Consider the following 21,512-nt stretch of genomic DNA (forward strand, 5'->3'; position numbering starts at 1 on the left):
TGATGGGCTTAGAAAAAGAAAATTAATTACTCTGATATAGTTTATTGAGATGTCAGTGGAGGATTTAATGGATTATTTCATCATGACCTAGTTGATAAAATGTGAAAACAATGTGTTGACTGAAAATCTTGGCAGTGGAAATGATGGGGGATTCACATTCACATGTGTGGAAGTCTTTTGTGACTTAGTGCATGTCTTTATCTTTGGACATACCTAGTTTTCGAAAAAATGAATAATGACTTAGGTGCTAGGTCTATGAAATGTGTGAGTAAATAATGATACAGAAAAATATTTATGTCAATAAGACAGATTAAGAATTGAGAGCTTAAAAGATATTAGATATAAGTACTGGATACAAACCAATAAAACAATAGTCAATAAATATAGATATATAGTTCTTTCACTCAAATGTGTTTTTTTATGTTTACTGTGAGAGTAATATGTTGTATATTCTTGCAAGATATAATTTTAATTCTCAGCAAATGTTCACTCTTGTCAAAGTTTTCTTAATGATATGAAGAAATTTTATCAGATGAACAGAATCTATATTCTAACATTGACAGTCTCAGGTGTTAGCACATGCTCGGAAGGTTGCTGTGTCTAATGCATTTCTTTTATTTCCTCAAAAAGGAAAGAGGATGCTAAAGATTGATGTCAGCACTGAAATAGAGCTTAAAAGTGAAACCTCATCAATAATGTGCACAGCATTTGTCTCAGTTTTAGAAACCTCTCTCAGTATGTACTGTCAAATGGGGGTGGAAAATTCCAATCATTTCTATTCTTTTCAAAGCAAGTTATAGAAAAGAAAAAAAATCTAGTGGGTAAGTATGTGAAAAACATGATTGAATAACTGATCCTCTGTAAGAAATATCGTATACTTATTCCAGCCATGACAATGAGGAGCTGTAGCATTGTGCAATTTACTAAACTCTACTAATGCAAATAGCTTTATTAATACAGTTACATTTTTTTAGTTTGGTTTTGTACATTATAAACTAAACTCAGAAAATGGTTGAATGAAAACATAAAACCATTAATCCATAACTTATTAGATTGTTGTGGCTATGATTTTTATCCTTTATTTTATTTGGGATGAATATCACAGAGAGAGAGGGGGAGAGGGAGAGAGAGAGAGGAAGTGGAGAGAGAGAGAGAGAGAGAGAGAGAGAGAGAGAGAGAGAGAGAGAGAGAGAGAGAGAGAAACAGCACTAATATAACTAAGATATTAAGCAATGCCTCATGGGATGCTATGGTCTTCAGAGTCAAAGGCAGAGGATATCTCATTCACTCATATTTCCTTTTTTTTGCACCAGTTTCACCCTGTATCAATTTTATGTATATATTAATAGATATATAAGTTTAGCAATGAAATTTTAATGTTCATTGAAAGCAACATTTGGTTTTGTTCATTTGCTAAGAATACGATTTTATGGTGCTTTGTAGAAACAGGCACTAAAGAAATACTTTTTAGATGGATGAATTATGAATCATCCAAACAATAAATTAATAAAATACTTTGATTGAAGGGCCACTGTTTTTGTAAGTGACCACAGAGCATGTACTACATTTAAATTATTGACCAGATTCAATTTCAAGCCAGTCTATTTAGAAATGAAAAAATGAAATCAATAAATCAATAGAGTAGAAAATGTGACCAATCCATGACAGTATAACATAAGGTGGATTATTTTGCCTTAGGCAGAACCAATATGACATATTTTAACAGAGCCTTAGAGACTTTTTACTTAAAAATGCTGAGATAAAATATTTATGTGAAGAGTGATGAGGAAGAAAAATTACGAATATCTATGTTGTCACAGTATGTCACAAATTTATGCTAGCACATTTTACAAAATATATTCCCAATACTTGCATTTAAGTACATGAGTCTAGTGGTATTCTCACAATGCCACCCTAAGGCATTTTAAAGAATTAACCACTATATTAATCTATAAAAATAAATATAGGTAGCTGTTGATGTAAGAAAGATATATCTCAAAATATTCGTATGTTTAGAAGTAATAGTAGATGGAACATGAATGCATCTATCATGGTCTATATGAATGCATACGCTTTTCCATGAATGTATACATTTATTTATGTCCTCATGAATGTTCACATAAACTTTGCCTTCTTCTCTCCCAGGGCACATAATCTGAAATACACAAATAACATCAGATTTAAATAGTTAAACACAACAATCTTGAGATCTGACTGCTATTAATCATCACCCATTCTGGATCAATGGTTATCTAGGTACAAAAATAAATAAAATAATATATTTCACTGTGAGACAATATGTTTTATGAATAAAAATAACCTCCCTTCATAATATAGCATCTACAAACAAAATCATAAAAGCAGATGATGAATAAGCTGGCAAAAACAACTGTGCAAAAACAGTTGCCATTTGTACAACATGAAAACAAATATAGAATTTCCAAGTCTATATTGTTTAAATGGCAGAGAATCACTAGAATGGAAGACATTTATAAAAAGGCAGTTGAGTGGCATTTTTTAATAGTGCTTATTCTAGGTCTCAATATCTTTTAACAATTATTCCTTAAAAAATCTTGCTGGAAAGACATCTCTTAAGATTAATATCTTCATTTGTATTACAATGAGATGCTAACTTTATAGGATAGAGTCCATTGGATTAAGATACATATAACAAGTATCTATGACTGTACTTCCATAAGGGTTGTGTTCTGTCAGAATCTAGCATTGGATGTTAAGGTGTTTTGGTTACTATTTCCATTTCTGTGATCAAATAACCTTACCATAGTAATGTAAGAGGGAAAAAGTTTGTCTTAGCTCATAAGTAAAGGGTACAATGCGCCAACATAGAGAAGTGGTGGCAGAAAACAGAAGTGGATGTGCACACACACACACACACACACACACACACACACACACACACACACACACATATACATACATATTTTTGTTCTGTAGGAATAATAGAGCAATGAAGCACTGTGCTAAGCTTGCATTCTTAGTTTTATTCAGTCTGAGAAACCAGCCCATGGAATGGTGCCATCTTCAGGAAAAGTGAGACTACCTCAATTAACATAATCCAGAATAGATAATCACTCAAAATATGCCCAGAGATTTATCTTCTAAACGTTTCTAGATCTTGTCAAGTTACTGTTAATGCTCACCCTCACACTTGGTAAAGACTAAGCTTGGGAAACAGTGAGGTATCCTTGTTTTGAAACTGAAAGCATAAGTTAGGTTGAAGGTTAAATTAGCAACAAGAATCAAAGGACAGCTCTAATGAAGCAGCAGAAGGCTTTCAGGGTCTCAGACCCAGCAGGCTGCTGGGTCTCTGTCATTTGTCTGATAAGTCCTAGCATATAATGTCTACCCCTCTTTTACTGGTGATGCAACCTGAAGGGGCATCAGTTACAGACAGGTTTCAATCCAGATAAAAGCAGTCTACTAGCTTCTAGGCCGTGACTGCTGACTTCTGCTCTTCCTAGTCCATTGGTAGGTCACCTTCTGTGTATTTTCTAATAGCTCTTTCTTAGAAACACTATGACATGGAGAGCATGGATTTATAATATTGATATTCTGTTAGACTAAGATTCTAGAAGCATCACTGTGGACTCCTGTCAAGAGAACTTCCATTCATTCTTCTCTGATAAAATGAGATTTGCAGTACATGTAGTCTCTAATTTTGAATAAATTTCAGAATACTTCAATGGCACCAGCCACACATATCCAAGGAAAACACTTATATATAGAAAAATAACAATAAACAAATAAACTATCAAAAATTTTGTGAAGGAAGGGAGACATGTTGGAGGACATATGGAAGAAACTGGAAGGAAAATGAGGTTACATAAAATCATAATATATTTATACATATTTGAAGGTATTAAAAAGAAATGAAAATTAAATATTACTATTACTAGTAATAATAAAGTATAACAAGATGAATATAATATCTTTTACTAAGATTTTAATGGGATATTCAATCTGAAAATATACATAAAAAAGATAAAGAAAACAGCATTTAAGATAATAGATAGTTAGAGCCCAAGACAACCTGTGTAGGGATGACATCACAGAAAATAGTCATGACTCTACCCAATCTGGATACCCTAGGTAGTTGAGGATGAGGATTTTTTTCTCCACTGGTAACAATGGACATCATGGAACAATAGGCTTTGGGCTTTGTCTCATCAATCAACATTTTATAATCAGTCTATACCTTATCACTCTCCATAGCTGTTTCTGTTTCATCAGGATGTGGACATGATCAACTGTCTCAGAATTATTTTATAGCAACAGAATAAAATTCAAGCATTCTAAACGTTCTCTCTTATGCTATCTTCTCTCCTGCTTATTATATATATTGTATGAGTTTATATTTTATGACATGATGTTGTCATCTACAAAGTATCCACTAGAGATCCACATATATAAATATCTCGTGCTTCTAAGTTTTTCATGTATGTTTGACCACATTCATAGCTATCATGGGTTGCATGCAGCCTTGGATCATACTTGGTAAATTTTGGTTCCAAAGTTATGCATTTTGAGTTTATTGAGGTACAGAGGAGAGAGACAAATGTTCAGGAATCAGACATTTAATCAATTTAAAAAAGACAACAAACTCAAACATCTGATTCTAGTAGGATATACTGTCAGAGAAAGAGTAAAGAGAAAGATTGTGTGTTGTTGAGTATCAACAAGTCACTTACAACTGAATGAAATTAAACTAATCTGACTTTGATTTAAATAATCTTTGTAAAATTTGTTTTGGTTTGCATGTGAAATCTCAAAGAATAAAAAGAGACTAGAATTATTTATTCAGATTAGCCTACAAAATATAATATATGAAAGAGTTTATCAAGCATATCTTATCAAGTTGCCATTTTTTTCTCACCAATAACAAAGATGGGTGCATAAGAAAAAGAAGTCATATACTGAAGAGGGATTCATAGTCTTTTTGACAATATCCGTCAACCTATTGCCCATCTGTTGCCTTTCAGTCCTAGCTAGATATAGTATCCTGAAGGAGGAGTGGTTCTGGGACCAGCAAATACAATCCCCAATTCCACTATAGATTTTTGCCTGTATTTCACAGGAACAAGATGGAATTGTTAAGCCAACAGATTGGACCAAGTTGTTCCAGGATGGTCCACATCATACTTGAAACATCAGGGCCATGTCCTCAATATTTGATCTATATTTCATTCCTTATGTTATACAAATTCCAGTTCTCAAAAATGTCTGGCAATTTTATTGTTGCGCTATCAAACTTGTTGCAAGTGAACCTCTATATTTTTTTTTAAATAAAGAAACATACTGCTGGCAGTAATACCACAGCATGAGTCCAGAACATCATGCCAACTCCAATGCTTGAAATTCTCAGAGGTGCAGTTTATTGTGACAAATCTGTCTCCAGAACCTGAGGGAGGGATACAACCACAGGCGAAGGAAAGATTAAAAATCATTAATATGGGGACATTTGCAGATCAGTGCGCTGCTTGGTGCTACACATGTTAGTGTGAGCCAATTTCCTAATTGCAGACAAAATAACTTTAAGAGAAGAGTAAGAGAAAAAGAAATATGTGATTCATAGAACGTTCATTGGTACTATCTGGTTGGTTTTTAGTTGAGTTGCAAAATAAAGAAGTTGTAGATGATTGACAGAAACCTTACCATCTAGAAATATGACAGCAGAGTGCTATTGTCCCATGTGATTGGTCAAATGTCTTGTTAGGGTATTCAGTTCCTCAATAAAATTAATGGCTTGTATGTTTATAGTTAAGATTAAGATATCATCAGAATTTGTGACATGATAGGAGAAAAATAAAGAGCCTAGTGTAACTTTTGCATATCTACCCTTATACAAATACTTACACCACGTAATTCTATGCATATGAAACTGTAAGGATATACAAGTGAAGTCTAGAAACAGACTCAGGACATGTAGCTTGTTAGAGTTAGCTATTTTGGGGGTTTTGTTTTGTGATTTTTTTATTTGTTTGTCTTTTCATTTTTGCCTTTTTTTTTATTTTACAGAGTGAAAATAATATGAAGTTGGTGGTGAGGACCTGGAAGGAGTTAGGTATAAGTAAGTTGTGTCACTGCTGTGACAAGGCATCCCACAAATGTGACTTTAGGAAGGAAGGACTTATTTTGGCTCATGTTTACAGAATACTAGCAAGGAATCATGTTGGCAGGAGTCTGAAGCAGTTGTTCACATTGCACTCACAGTCAAGAACACATCAGTGAACACCAGTGCTCAGCTTGCTACTGCCATGTTTCCCTACCCAGGCACTGCTCTGGAGAGCTTTAAGGCAGCCTTTTTCTGAGCTCCAGATTCTTCCTTAGCTGGTTGTTCTTCCCTGCATTTTCAAAAAGTAAATGATACTCATTGAAAATGGACAACAGGTGGTGCACCTGTAAATGGCATGAAAAGGGGTTAGGCTTTTCAGAAAGAGTAAAATAACTGTATTTTCATCCATCACATTCCTAGAATTTCTGCTCTGATGTCATAGATTCAAATGATATCACTCATCTCCATGGGTGCTGATAATACTTGGAACTTGACTCTGATTCCCACATTCAGGATGAAAGTGGCATCCAGTTCTCCAAATCACAGATGATGTAGAGCCCACTGGAATACAATGGTAAGAAGGACACAATGGGGGTTTGGAACAAGGGAAGGGAAGTGGGAAATGACATAATTATATTAACTTCCCCCAAAAAATTTAAGAAGAGAATATTTTAATGATTGTGTACTTCTGTCATTATGAGAAATTATTAAAGGAGTTTATGCGATGCTAAAGTATTCATAATTTATGACCCTAAAGGTTTAGTTCTTGCTTTAAGGGATCAACATTATTCTGATTAAAGAGGAGCAATCAAGAAATACAACAAAATCTAAAACCCATAATCTCTGTTCTCTGAGAAAACTGCACATTTGTGTCATTTCCTTACCGTGCATATTGTGTTTATGCACACTATAAATGTATAGTGTGAAATGGTAAGTCATAGTATGACTCTGTAGCCCCAGTTAGCCTGGAGCTTCCTATGTGTGAGTCACTATGAGGCACTCTTGCCTCAGCCTCCCAAGTACTTGGATGCTATAATTTAAAGTATCCCATCCTTAGCTATATTTCTGTGTCCTACCATTTTTAGTAAGCATCACTAATACTGCAATTTATTGTTATATGGTATTAAACTTATACTTCACAAATCTTTAGAAATTAGTTCCTTAGAAAAATGTGATTGGTGAGATGGCTCAGTGGTTAAGAGCACTGGCTACGGTCACAGAGGTCCTGATATCAATTCCCTGCAACCTTATCATGGCTCACAACTATCTATAATGGGATCTGATGCCCTCTTCTGGCATACGCACAGATAAAGCACTGATACACATAAAATAAATAAACAAATCTTTTTTAAAAAGAGGAAGAGAGTATTCGCTAGACTGGTCACCAGAGTAGACCAGACCAGGCACCCTCTGGACCACTGCTGGCAGTCCAAGGTGGGGTCATCCTTGTGGATTCCTGAGAGCCTTCCTAGCACCCATGATGTCCTCATCTATCATGGTATCTCCCTCCCTGTCCTCCCATCTGTCCTTATTCCAGCTCGACCCTCCCATTTCCCTATGTTCTCATCCCCCACAACTCGCCTTCCTCCACCCCCCCACCATACACCCAGTATGCTCATGTAGATCTCATCCACTTCTCCTTCGCCGAGTCATCCATGTGTCCCTCCTAGGGTCTTTCCCTGTTAGCTAGCCTCTCTGGAGCCATGAGTTGCAATTGGGCCACCCCTTCCCTCACATCTAGTATCCACTTATGAGTGAGTACATACTATGTTTGTCCTCTGAGTCTGGGTTCCCTCACTCAGGGTGATATTTTCTAGCCCCATCCATTTGCCTGCAAATTTCATGATATCATCATTTTTTACTCCTAAGTAGTACTCCATTGTGTATATGTGCCACATTTTCTTTATCCATTCTTCAGTTGAGGGTCATCTGGGTTTTTTCCAGTTTCTTGCTATTACGAATAATGCTGATATGAACATAGTTGAGCATGTGTCCTTGAGGCAAGATTGAGCATTCCTTGGGTATATACCCAAGAGTAGTATAGCTGGGTCTTGAGGAAGACTTATTCCCAATTTTCTGAGAAACCGCCATACTGATTTCCAGAGTGGCTGTACAAGTTTTCATTCCCACCAACAGTGGAGGAGTGTGAATTTGCCTAGGCTCAGTGTGCTGGGCTCTGCTGACTCCCCATGGGAGACCTTGATTTGGGAGATGTGGGGATGTGGGGTAGCTTGGGAGAGAGGGTCGGGGGGTGGGAGGAGGGAGGAGGTGGGATCTGTGGGTGGTATGTAGAGTGAATAGAAAATTTCTTAATTAAAAAAAAAAGAAAAATAAGTAAATAAAAGAGAAAGAGAGGGAGGAAGGAAAGAAGGAATGAAGGAAGGAAGAAAGAAAGAAAGAAAGAAAGAAAGAAAGAAAGAAAGAAAGAAAGAAAGAAAGAAAGAAAGAAAGAAAGAAAGAAAGGAAAAGAAAGAAGAAAAGAAAGAAAGGAAAACATGTTTGGAACTAGTAGTCCTGGGATGAGGGAAAGTCTGAAGCTGATCCACAGTAGCTACTGCTAGAGCTGAGCGACAAGAGCATGAGAGGAGGGCCGTGGGCCTCAGGGTAGTCTTAAATTATTTCAGCCAACAAAAACTAGAAAAAAAATACTCTTCATTTCACTTTCTTATAAAAACTCAGGAAGTTAATGTTAACAAATTATTGTCCAGTAATCTGCAGACAAAATCTAAATTCTCTAACTGTGTGAGTATTGTTTATTCTCTTCTAAGAGATGAGCTTTGACCTCTTCTATTTAGACCTCCTGTGTCTCCAGTGTCTTCAGCCAGGGGCAAAAGCGGTGTATCCATCTTTATATGTATCCACATTTCTCTATTCTCTGGGACCTTGACATTTGAATGGTAATGGCCATTTGTTTTCTAGATTGTCTCTTAGTTTCAGTTTGCCTGGTGGCTCTTCCTGATTGAATTTAGGTTGTTCACTCCTGGATGAGAGGATCATAATGTTTTCCATTTTGAATCCAGGTTATGATGAGGTAAACTGTTAATATTTCTCATCATTGATGATTTTAATTTTAGATAAAGCTTTGTGTCTTACATTGTATTGATGCTTCTTGTAAAGAGAGATTTAAAGGTTGTGGAAAGTCTTTTGCTAATCAAGATTTTGTCCAGTCATTGTAGCAACTGTAACCATTCTTGCCTAAAACTAATTTTATTTTTGTGCTTGAGAATCATGACTGTCTACCTTCATCACTGCTTCTCTCTTTGTGGAGTTACAGTGTATGTGCATGCTTCCCTTCTCATCCATTAAAACATGTCAGTAAAGTCTCGTGAGCATTGCCATAGTTTATAGATCATAATTTATTGTTATTATTTTTGTGCTCAAATTATCTCACATTTTCCTTTTATTTCTAAATATTTTGGCCCACATTTTATTATGTACTCTATAGAATAGTCCTTTATATTCTTTCTCAAATTTGCTAATTTTGTCGAGCCAATAAATGTGTGCAAACTACGAGGAAATAAATGTCTGCATACATCATTAGGTATTGTAACAAACCCATTTTTCTGTATCTATAAATAAATTTTCAAATGTTGTTAATAAATAATTTCACACACAGTTTCTTTATTTCAAGGCATTTTGAATCACTACCATGTATTTCTTCTTCATCTGTGAAACATTAACCTTAAAAAAGCAAAAGAGGAGAGATTCAAGATGGAGACAAGCAGACGCAGGTAGGCCTGTGGCAGTGGCCTGCGGAGGTAGACGGTCCGGCGGCAGCGGCCGACAAGGACATTTATGCCCGGCGGCAGCTGGCAGAGACATACAGGCCCAGCGGCAGCCCACAGAGGTGGACAGGCCCTGCGGTAGAGATAAGCAGACGGAGGTGGACGGGCCCAGCGCCGGCGGCCGACAGAGACATTCGGGCCCGGTGGCGGCCCACAGAAGTAGACAGGCCACACAGCATTGACAGGCAGACACAGGTCGGCGACTCGCGGAGGTGGAAGGGCCCGGTGGCAGCGGCCGACAGGGACATACAGGCCCAGCGGCAACCGGCAGAGACATGCAGGCCCGGTGGCAGTTCACAGAGGTGGATGGGCCCGGCAGCAGTGACAAGCAGAGGTAGGTAGGCCCGCAGTGGCAGCCGGCAGAGACATACAGGCCCATTGGCCACCTGCAGAGGCAGACAGACCCAGCGGCTACTGACAAGGACATACAGGCCCAGCGGCTGAGACAAGTGGATGCAGGTGGGCTTGTGGCGGTGGGCCACAGGGGTGGACAGGCCCGGGGACAGAGAGGGACGGATGCAGCTTGGAACGGGGACGCCCCTAGCCCCAACACCTGGGGAAGAGGCTATCTCCGTGGGTCGGAACCAGGGCGAGTCTGGACACTCCGTCTGGGGACAACCCAGGGCCCAACTGCTGATCCTGTGAAACCCAACAACTTGGAGGTGTTGGTGAGACTACCCTGCTCAGCTGAAACCCATCTGGGAGAGGATTCAGATGCCTACAGTTTGAAGTCTGAAGAAACAAGAGCAGCTGAGGAGTTGACAAATGAACAAAACGTGACCTGGGAACACAGAAGAAGGCGCTACCCAGCCACTAAACCAGATCACCGGAATCATAAGTATATAATTCACCGACTGAAATCAGCTGTCCCTGAAGAAACAGCCCAATAGCACCAATTTAACCAAGAACCCCTACTAAACCAAGACTAAAAATTAGAACGAGAGGCACTCTCAGACACAGACACCACCTGCACCGCACAGAGGAAAAGATGAGTAGATGCCAGTGCAAAAATAGAGGCAACAACATAAAGAACTATATGGCAACATCAGAACCTAGTGATTCTATACCTGCAAGACCTAAACATACCATGACAGAAGAAATAGAAGAGATCAACCCTAAAAATGACTTTAAGAAGATGATAGAGGCCCTTAAAGAAGAAATAAAACATTCCCTCAATGAGGAAATAAAAACTTTCCTTAAAGAGGAAATGAAAAACTACCTTAAAGAGCAAATAAAAACTTTCCTTAAAGAGGAAATGAAAAACTCTCTTAAAGAGGAAATAAAAACTTCCCGTAAAGAAATGGAAGAAAAAACAAACAAAAAATGGGAAGAAATCAAATCAAGCCAAGAAAAAGCAATTAAACAGATGAAAGAAACATTTCAAGATCTGAAAAATGAATTTGAGACAATAAAGGAAACACATGCTGAGGGAATGCTGGAAATAGAAATCCTGACAAAACGAACAGGAACTACAGAAACAAGCATAACCAACCGATTGCAAGAGATGGAACAGAGAATCTCTGACACTGAAGACACGATAGAGAAAATAGATTCTTCAGTCAAAGAAAACACTAAAGACAAAAAAGTCGTAACACAAAACATCCAGGAAATTTGGGACACCATGAAAAGACCAAACCTAAGAATAATAGGGATAGAAGAAGGAGAAGAATACCAACTCAAAGGCACAGAAAATGTATTCAACAAAATCATAGAAGAAAACTTTCCTAACCTAAAGAAAGAAATACCTATGAAGATACAAGAAGCTTACAGAACACTGAATAGGCTGGATCCTCGCCACATAATAATCAAAACACTAAACACACAGAACAAAGAAAAAATATTAAGAGCCTCAAAGGAAAAAGACCAAGTAATATATAAAGGTAAACCCATCAGAATAACACCAGACTACTCAATAGAGACTATGAAAGCTAGAAGATCATGGACAAATCTCATGCAGACACTAAGAGACCACGGATGCCAACCTAGACTATTATACCCAGCAAAACTCTTAATCACCATAGGTGGAGTAAACAAAATATTTCAGGATAAAACCAGATTTAATCAATACCTGTCTACAAACCCAGCCCTACAGAAAGCACTAGAAGGGAAAATTCAACCCAAAGAAGCTAAACACATCCATGAAAAATCAAGCAATAGATAATCCCACACCAACATGCACCACAGAAGAAACAAGCTGGTGTAGCTATCCTAATATCTAGAGAAAAAGGATGTTTCAAAAGAGAAGAAGTCTTGTGGCAATGCCTCAGTGGTCCAGGTAACTACCAGAACTCGGAAAAGTTGGTTGAACTTGGGATTGACTGGGAGGCCAAAGATTTAAAAAGCAGAAGATTCTCTCAAGACACAAGTTGTGTGATAATAGTGTGTTTTGTGTGTGTGAATGAGAATTTGTAAATGTTGAATTCTAGGCTTCAACAATCATTGTCAGTGCAGATTAAGCTGCAAGTATTTATGTTTTAAAACTTAAATTATAAAGCTAGTTACGTCTTTCTAACAACTAGTTTTAATGTTTATGAGCATATTTTACCTACTTACCTTTTCAGGATGTTGAGAAAGATGCATCACAAGCACAGGCTGGAGGCTGGGGGCTAGATGGTTTTGAGGAAGAGGTCTTGGTGGACTCTTTCATAGAGCAAAGGGAAGCAATGCCTTCTGGGAAATGAGCTAAGTTTTAATCTAGTCTTTAAGATTAGAAGACAAAAACAAAAATATTAAGGAAAGGAAAACCTAATTGATCTTTGAAGTATTGTTATGTGGAATTGAGTGGGACTTTTGAGGCCTTTCTTCCAGAAAACAAGGACTTGGTTGTCAGGCCTATATTAGGCCTAAACCTTGGTGCCATGTAGTTGTACTTAAATCATTTCAATGGAAAGTGTCTTAGTGATTGGAACTTCTAGTGCAGTTTGGAGTTCTTCCATTTGAAAAATGTGATATTTGCATGGGATTGTTTGAATCTTGTTTTCTAGTCCCTCCCCATCACCACCCTCATAGTCTGAAGGTAGATTTTTCTCTTGATAAAGGAACAAAAAAGGTGAACATCTTGTTTGTAAATAGGTATCTAGTAACTAGTGGTAAACTTGAAATGGTAGAATTCTTTAAAACCTAATTCTAGGTAGCCTTAAGAAAATGTATCTTAATTATTTTTGAACCTGTATTCACCTTGTCTTTTTCAAATATCTTAAGTTATATTTTCTTTTTCAGAGCTGCTTCTTATTTGGGGCTACTTTTTTTTTTAATTGAGGCATAATCCATAAAAGGGTATATTGTTTTGATGAGACTTTTTACAACTGTGGCTGGATGTCTTTAGTCTTCCAAGAAGGGCCATTTTACTTTTTTAGAGTTACTTTTTAAAGTCATGAGGTCAACAACTTGGACTACTATGCATGTAAGTGCTAATGCAAAATAAAGCCCAAGTTGACCTCCAGCAGCAGTTCATTCTATGTTGACAGTGAGAGAACACTTTGCCTGTTAGGATACTGTTACTTGTGGACTGAAATGCTGAAGAAACCCCTCCCCCTATTTTGTTTTTTGCAAAAATCAAGGTATATTCTAGGGTTTCCTGGTTGACCTCAACAGATAAACTGAGATGATAGTCTTAGTTCAGAAATGATCTGAATGTAGATTTACAGTCTACGTGTACAGCTGGCTAAGTGAGATCACTTTCACAGTTCTGCATGTATCCCATCGGCTCCCCATTAGTCACTGAACTCTTAAAACTGGTATTGTAACATTATCACAATGCTTTGAGCCAATTTTATAAACTTTACATTGCAATATGTGTTCCTTTTCTGAGGCAAACCAAAGGTATATTTCTCAAGGTTCTGCTGCTATCAGCAGCGTTGATGGAGGATTTTTTATACATTTGTAATAGATAGAAATAAACCAGAAAAAAAGAAGAAAAAAAAGTGGTGGAGGAAAAGGTGAACACTGCAAGAATACTCAAAAGGGCTGAGAGTTGCAAACACCAAGAATGGCTTTGCATAGTAAATGGAATAGAACAGCTCTGAACTATAGCTTACTTTTCCTGGTTTGGTCTGACAGAATGATTGAATGCTTTTGTACAAAAATCAGAGCCTTAAAAACAAGGATTTGGTGAGATTGTAAAATGGTGTGCCACTTTGGCAAAACAGTTTGGTGGTTAGTCAAAATGCAAAACATTGTTACTCTGTTACTCAACAATTCTACCCTTAGGAATATATCCTCAAACTATTGAAAATGTGTACCTATGAAACATGTACATGAAGGTTTACAGCAGTGTGTTGCTAATAGTAAAAAAGTTAAAACAACTCAAATAGCTATCAAATACTGGAGAGAAATAAAATGTGGCTTATTCATACAATAGAATATTATTAAGAAATAAAATGAATGAGAAACTGACAGATTAAATGACTTTGGTGAACCTTCATAATTTCATTTGTAGATCTTTCCATTTCTAATTTATAAATACATTTGGAGTTTTAAATTATAAATGTGCTGTCTCCTGTCAACATTGTATACTTCTATTTGATGATTTCTGTGTCAAACATTATATGGAAATGTTTCCAAGTATTTTCTGTATTAACTGTGAATGAATAGAACAAAATAAATTGCCTGTGATGGAAAAAAAAAAGCAAAAGAAAAGACATTAAGATACTCACACTCAGTGCACTAGAGTATTATACAGAAAAAAATTTATTTGAGTCATCTTTTTTTTCTATAGGAAAATACGGTTTTTTTTTGTTTGTTTTTGGAGGGTTTTTTTGTTTGTTTGTTTGTTTGTTTGTTTGTTTTGTTTTGTTTTGTTTTTCGCGACAGGGTTTCTCTGTGTAGCTTTGGAGCCTGTCCTGGAACTCACTCTGTAGCCCAGGCTGGCCTCAAACTCACAGAGATCAACCTGCCTCTGCCTCCCGAGTGCTGGGATTAAATGAGTGCGCACCACCACCTGGCAGAAAGTATGATATTTATTAAAATTTTTTCATGTTTTGCATCCCCCATTTCTTCCGACATCCCCCCCTCCTTGCTACCCACCCAACTTTATTTTCTCTCTCTTTAAAACAAAAACAAAAACAAAAATGTAAGACATACATGCACACACACAAAACCTCCCACAGAAACAGAAATTGAAACCAAATATAGAAGCAAAAAACCAAAAAGACCACACCCCCTAAAAACAAGCCCAAACAAAGGAAAATGGGGGGGGGGAATGTCCACAAAATACCATTGAATTCCTTTTGTGTTGGTCAGCTACTCTGTGGCATGGGACCCATCTTAAGGTATTTTCAATACACCCAGTGAGACTCCAATATAGAAAATAATTTTTCCTTTACCTGAGGATATCACTTGCAAATAGCTACTTGGTTAGGGGTAGAACCTGTGTCCATTCTTCATTCAAATCATCTTTAATGAAATTTATTAGGCTAGAAATGTAATCATACTCTCTCTACACAGCAAAACATTCACAGGCATTTTAGGTTTTGACCAGTAACAAACAAACAAACAAACAAACAACCCAAAAAGTAGTCCTAATTATTTTTAAAACTTAATGGTATTGATTATTTTCTTACCTGGAAATAAATAATCTATACTCTTACATGTTTCTTCTTTAGTTATTTGTAGTTATACCCTCATTTATTCTTCTATGCTGAAACAACATTCCCTGGTTTGTGGTGATGTATTGTGTCACCCCAATAAAATTTGCCTAGAGATCAGACAAAAAAGCCAGCAACTATATACAAGTCAGACCATAGTATCACATGCCTTTAATCCTTTCACTTGGCAGGCAGGGATCTATCTGGATATCTGTGAGTTCAAGGCCACTCTGGGAAGAGAGCAAGGCGTGGTAGAACATGCCTTAAATTCCAACATTAGTTAACCATGGAGGTTTGGAGGTCTATACAGACAGACAGGATGTGACAGAACTTGGCAGGAAGAGGAAGTGATGTAGCTGGATAGAGACAGAAAATCACATGGCAGAACAGGAAGGCATATAGGTGTGGGTAGACAGGAAGTCTTGTCTTTAGAAGCTGCAGAGTTGGTGAGGTGAGGTTCTGTGCCTGTTCCCATTCCTCTGATCTCTCTCAGGCTTTAACCCCAATATCTGACTCCATGTTTTCTATTAATAAGACTATTTAGAAATCCATCTACAATTGGTGTCCAACATGGTCATTGTAATAAGAGGAAATATCCACACTTACACATGTATCATTCACTCACTAAGAACTCCTTGTGCTTGGTTTTGACAAATTATCACCAGTTAGTAGACAGGCAATTGATGGTGGAGGCGAGAACTAACCTAAAAGGATTTGATTTGAGGTTTATAAAGTAAACCAGCCAATGTTGATCCTGACTAATAAATCAACATCTAAGTCTCCATGTCAAATACTAATTAATTTGTCCTTTCATCCCTCTTATTAATTTAGTGTCATTCTAAGTCTGTAGGGGTGAATTCTTGCAGCTTGAAGCAGGAATACTCTCATGCCTTGCCATGGACTTTTATTAATTGCAGTAAATTTAGTGGTTTTGGACAACCAAATTTAGAAAAGAATGATGGGCTTAGAAGAGAATTTTCCCTTTGGCAAGTAGGATCACAATAAATCCTTTGGAAAGTAATAGAAGTAATTATTACATGTATTTTGATACTCACATATTCTAATAATTCATTTTTTAGGGTCTGTTACAATCCAAAATTTAGAATAGCACATACTTTGAAATTCAACTAAAATAAATATAACAAAATAAGTTAAAGTCACTATAGAACATTGCACTCTGGTTTCAAAAACAAAAACACATTTGCACTTACTTTACATTCACTGAGAGCTAAAAGTTCCCAAATATGTGAGATTCTGATGGCCAAGTGCATCTTCGATATACAAATGTATTGTATTTGCTCTCAGTGTGTTTAAAAAGTTTTATATAAGACACATGATGGAGTCTTTGTTAATACTCTGAGGTACAGAAGGACTAACTAGAAACCCTAGGTGCTATACAGACTTAATGGTTGCTCACTTAAATGAATGTAGGCTCTTTGTCCATTTATAGTGTGTAGCTATGCAGAGAATGTGAAAGCAGACCATTTACACTCCTTTCTTCCATGTATGTTATGAAAAAAGGGAATACATTATACATTAAAAGGAAATAATATCCTGAAGTGGGAGGTCTACTCCAAACCCCTCTGGATGTCTACAGTAGTGTGATCTCTGTGACTCCTTGTCCAAAACGTGTCATTCAGGACCAGAACCAGGAGAAGATGACAAGAGGAACAGGCTGAAAGAAAATATCTCCCTGGGGTAACAGCTTTCTTTAGAGGCTTGCATCAACTGTGGGATAGCTCTGGGTCTCTGTCTTTCTAAACACTGGCTTTTAGATATAGGAAATTTTTATTTATTTATTTTTTGAGCTTTCTCCATAAAGTCAGAATTTTAGGAGTTTATTAGACTTGTGATATTTCATGACATGCTTCCAAAGGACACATTCTTTTAGTTTTGTCAAGACCCGGGGTGACACCTGCAGTTCTCTGAGCATATTTTCAAGTGAAAAATGAGTCAGAAGAATCCTTGGGTCCAGGGGAATTATCCTTGGATGTCAAACTGCCTAAGGCTGGTTCAGCTTGTAGTTTTAACTCAGGAACCGGGGCTCCCTTGAGAGTGTTAAAGCAGAATAAGAGAAAGAATTTAAAATTTGTGTATATGAACTAAGTGTTGAAGGGAAAACAGATGTTTAGGGAAACAATATTATTTTAACATCATCAATCATTTAGTCACAAGAAGTAGTAGTAATATTAAGTAACAAAGTCATATCAAGTAAGAAAATGTTAAAATTATGAGCAAGGAAAAAGACACCTCAGCATAAAGTTCAAAGAATGATAAATATTTATAAGGCTAAAGAACAAGAGGTCTTGAGATACAAGTTGTTAGGGGTTACTGTACACATTCAATTGATTGAAAAGTGTTAATTTAAAAATTAGATATTCAAACAAATCAATGTTGCTAGAAATGTTCACAAAGACAGAAGAAAACATGAAGCATAGGTTTGTCTTTCCTTTAGACTGAATTTTGCACTGTTGAACTTGCAAATATGTGAACTCATTACCCCCACCAGTTGCTGTTTTGTTTGTGACTCAGAATTTATGCAGAATTTTACTTATTGGTTACATGTTTTAATGTCAAAACACCCATAGGCATTTGTACATAGCTAAGTATTTATGTTCTTCTGGAATTCCTACAATTATATATGTCAAACATTTTTTGTGGTGTGTGTGTGTGTCTTAAGGGAGTTTTCTCAAAACTCTAAATATATTAAGAAAGCATTCCCATTTAAATAATTATGGTTCATATCAATAAAAAAGTTCCCAGGGGACACTTTCAGCTAAAAAGGTCTCCATCTCTTGTGTTTAGGCTGCATTTAAAGTGTGATGTGAAAGGCACATAGTGAACAAGTCTAGTCTGATTTTAACGCTTTTGTTGCACTTAGCACTAAGTGCTTCACAATTGAGATATTTATGTTTCTATTATTGCTTTTACTAGGATGTAAGGGGATTACAGTTATCATCCTGTCCCACTGTCTTTCTATACCCACCAAGGAAGAGTCTAAAAAGTATAGTCCTTGGTGTGATCAAGTCTTAAGACTTTAAAGGAATATATATAGTCACATGAGTGTAGACAAAATGGCTTAGTCAAAACTTAAAATTTCATTTTAAAACATTAATTATTTAATTTTGAGATTATACTATTATTACACAATTTCCTCCTTCCCTCTCCACCATCAAAATCCTCCCACATACCCCTCTTTACTCTTTCAAATTCATGGCTTCTTTCTTTTTCATATATTATATATTTGTAAATATATAAGTATTTTACATATTGGTTACATGTGTTGCAATGTCTAAACACCCACAGACATTTGTACATAGCTAAGTATTTATATCCTTCTGGAATTCTGCAATATATGCATAGTCCTAAATATGTATGTTAACACTGTTCAGTATGTATAATATTACTTGTGTATGTATTTTTCAGGGCTATTGAACTATCAAACTTTCCTTTAATATAAATATTCAATTCCTGTTTAAAAAAAGAGAGACTTCTATGTAAACTCTAAACTTAAATACCTGTTAGGTATTCACCGACATGTATACAACACACACATGCGCGTGCGCACGCGCGCGCGCGCACACACACACACACACACACACACACACACACACACACACACTAAAATATGTATACCTTTAAAATAAAATATCCTAGAAGATCTTCAATATATATTTCATCCTCAAATCATCCTGTCTCCCTGTGCCTTCATCTCACTCCCTCATCCCAAGTCCAAAATCTGTTATCCCTAAAACTCTGTAAACATACAAGAGTTTTTTTTTTGTTTTTGTTTTTTTTTTTGGTTTTAGAGTTTTAATTTATATTGATGGTGCTAAGATCAATCCCAGGCTACAATTCATTCCTGTATTAGTGGGTATCCATGATGTTTTAGGCTTTGGTTGAAACCTATTAGGTATTAATCCTTTATTAAGTATAAAATTATTGAAAAGTCACTGCCTACCATTCTTTGTGGATAATTTTCATTTTTCTTTGGGAAACTCTTAGGAATGTTAAGTTTTTAACGTTAGGTTGTTTGGCTCAGTATATGCTAAACCTGCAAACCATTCAAAACACTCTTCATCCTAGTAGAGTATGTTATATCAGCCTCATATCAGCCCCATTTCCTAATTGGCACTTGGCACTAACTAGCTTTTCAATTTTAGCTATTCTATCATGTTTAAATATTTGAGTTCAGGTAGTCAATATTTCTTTGAATCCTAGAATTCCCATTGGATTCTATTTATTTTTATTTGTATATATGTGTGATACCAAGTTTCAACCCAAGATGTTAGACATGACAGTCAAGTGCTTTGACACCAAAGTGTATATTAATAGGTCTTTCTTTTTTCTCAGTGTTTGTTATTTCTATTCATTGAGATGATATTTTAACTTATTTTAAAAATAAATACCATAAATGTTTCTGCTGCCTTAGTTCAGACCAGGTCTTCAGCTGGGATAGTTTTATCTGATCTTTAAAATGAAGGCTCAGAAGCCAACTAGACTTAGAGTTTGTGGGGGTGAGGATGGGTGTTGGGGTGGGTGGTTAGGGGAGTGAGAGGGTCTCCTTTCCTGGCTCTCTCATGGGAATTCACAGTACTCTTTTTAGCATTTGGTGTTCCCCTGCTCCACTCTTCAAGTTTCGTTAGTGAGAATTCTTGTGGATATTTCCCATGTCATTAGACTATCACTATGCACATGTACACTGCCCCAGTCAAAATGCAGGACTACATTTACAATGCCTGGTTTCCATTCTTTTTAGAAAATGTGAACAACCACCAGAATCTTTCTACTTGTCTTTGCCCTCCAGTGTTGCTTTTTTCTTATCTCCAAAGTTTGAAGTTGATTGGATCTGATAGGAGAGTTATTTGTTTTACAAAGATGTCAAAATCCACTGATGTTGTAGCTCACAATGCCACAATGGTATGATGTCATTTCAGAGTGCATTTTTCATTTTTAGTTTTTTTTCTCTTTTATTGAAAATAGTTTTTTGTCACATAATACATCCTGATGATGATTTTCCCTTCCTCTAGTCCTCCCTGTTTCTTTCCCCCTCCCCTGCCATCTGGGTTCACTCATTTTCTGTCTCTCATTAGAAAACAAACAGGTTTCTAAAAGATAATAAAATATAACAATGTAAAATGTAATAAGATGAGAAAAGCTATCACATTGGAATAGGACAAAACGAACAAACAGAGCCTCACTCATTTGCCCAGAGTACAATTTCTTATTTCAAGTATAGATAATATTTTTGTTTGTAGATTAATGCCTCTCATGGTCTATTTTCTAATCTATAGAATTGATATTTTCTCTGGAAATGTCAGAATTTTAACTTTCTTATTTAGAATGACAATTACTTTCAATTGATTTTTTATTTGATGTGATTATTGATCACAGTTTTTACCCATCAAAACAGGTTGAGATCCATTTGAACATTCTAATTTCAGTATTGTGATTTAATTTTAGTTGTGTTTAGTTACTATATAGATCAGTATTCTAGGAAATTCTACATAGAAACTCACAATTTTATATTTTAATTTATAGTTGGAACTCACACCATTATCTTCCCATTAGATAAAAGAATCAGTCAATTTGTGATTTAAAGGGCTATGCTATGCTTCAGTTATATTGGGTTGCTAAAGCCACACAAAAAAATGTTTTGATCACCTTAACTATCCTCAAGCAACTCAATTAAGTTTCTGAAGCCAAGCATGTAATCAGAGTCCTTTCTTCTCTGTTATGTGTATTTTACATATTAAGCATGCTCAAAATTTTTTTGTATTATGAATTGAAATAATCGTTAGTCTTCCCACATTATGAATGAAAGTCTAACTTTTTAAAGATTTAAGAAGTGACTCAAGACCTATTCTGTTGTATTATGTCATGAAATGTAGAACATTGCATAGGTATAAACCCCAAGATATATTTTTAAAACCTTCCTCTAGATTGTCTTTTTTATTTCCTTTTTTGGTTTCTTTCTTTTGTACACAACCATAGAAAAGGTGGATGAAAAGGGCTAAATATGTAACAGATGAGAAGTAAAATTAAAATCTAAAAGGGAAAATGGTCAAC

This window comes from Peromyscus maniculatus, chromosome 5 (assembly GCF_049852395.1).
Source record: "Peromyscus maniculatus bairdii isolate BWxNUB_F1_BW_parent chromosome 5, HU_Pman_BW_mat_3.1, whole genome shotgun sequence".
Taxonomy (NCBI): Eukaryota; Metazoa; Chordata; class Mammalia; order Rodentia; family Cricetidae; genus Peromyscus; species Peromyscus maniculatus.